This window comes from Echinops telfairi, unplaced genomic scaffold, assembly GCF_000313985.2.
Source record: "Echinops telfairi isolate 266 unplaced genomic scaffold, ASM31398v2 ScPeMD7_7458;HRSCAF=8496, whole genome shotgun sequence".
Taxonomy (NCBI): Eukaryota; Metazoa; Chordata; class Mammalia; order Afrosoricida; family Tenrecidae; genus Echinops; species Echinops telfairi.
Genome location: NW_022111358.1, coordinates 27,577,237 through 27,578,682, shown reverse-complemented (window position 1 = coordinate 27,578,682; position 1,446 = coordinate 27,577,237).

Here is a 1,446-nt window from a genome sequence, read left to right as displayed (position 1 = left end):
CCACCCTGACCGCCGGGCTGCGGGGAGCGCGGATGGGGAGTCCCTGGACGGCAGCCGCCCCGGGGTGGACAGAACGCATTCCTGGGGACCTTTGTTTCTGTGGCCTCCGGAGGTGTCCTGCCGGCAGGGGTGTGTGTGAGGCTACTCCAAGGTACCGGTTTGGAAGGCCAGGTGACAGCCCCGTTTCCCCCTAAGGGTCAATAGGGATGGGTACTTTTGAAAGGGGTTCGCACTTGAAGCTCCCATGGAACTCCATCTTCTAATGGTCTTTGTTCAGTCCCGGTGAAAATGAGGTTCATTTTAAGTTTCTTGTGAACTGATTGTGAAAGTTGTAGAACCATCCTTGCTTCTTAGAAAACGTTTCGTATGGATTTCCCTGGGATAACTAAGACGGTCACACCAGTGTTGCAAACTCGTTAATAGCCTGCCCCGTCAGCCAAGTATTGCTGAAACCTTGAAAATGGCAGAAGGATCTCAGATTGGGGAAGGTGGAGCTAGTTAGAGAATCTGAACTTGTGTGAAAAGCCTTCATCCTGTTAATACATGAGACACTGATACATACTCAGCGGATTACATGTGTTACTTTTGATTACGAATTGTATGGATGAATATCATGAATTTTTCCTTTTAATTGAAGGGCCTCTCATGGCCAATGAACCTTGATCGTTGGTAGATTTCGTTCGAGTATAGTATATAAAGTTTTAAAAATTAAATATTTGATTGAATATCAGCAACATATGATCAATTAGTACAGTAAGACTTGTTTAGCAATCTGAGTACAGTAGTATTGTCCTAAATCCTCACTTTGTCCATGGTATGCTTCGTTCTAAATACTTTTATAACATTGGCTCATTTTATCCCTTAGTAAATGCTGAGTGATAGATCAACGAACTGTATGAATTTGTTAAATAGAAACGTTAAAAGGACCATTGTTGACTACTACTTTGTGATGTCTCACATGAAGAAGTCTTTGTGCTTTTCATTTTAAAAAAGGATCAATGTTGAAGAAGTAACATTTTACGAAGTACAATTTTTGACATGTAAGGGTTTCATTGGATAAGAGGGGGAAAGTTCTATTGCTATCTACTCTGAAAGATAAAATGTTTAAAAACCAGTCATACTTCTTCACCTTTAAACATGATTTGATGAAGTTATAAATCAATACTGCAACATTATCTTTTCTTAATTTTAATCATCACTTCTCAAGAATCATTTACAGAATCTTGTCAAGTCCTGGAAATTGGAACATTTCTCAAATGTTAGCACCACAAAACTAGTTTTTTAAAGGTGAAATAAAAACATTTTTTAACTTAATTTAAACGTAATTTACGATACTACTCTTTTATCATAAACTTTTAAATAAACCTGAATGAAGACTCCCTGAGGAAGGAAGACGTGAAGATGTGTGCAGAATTTAATTCAAAATGTACAAACTTTATATATTGT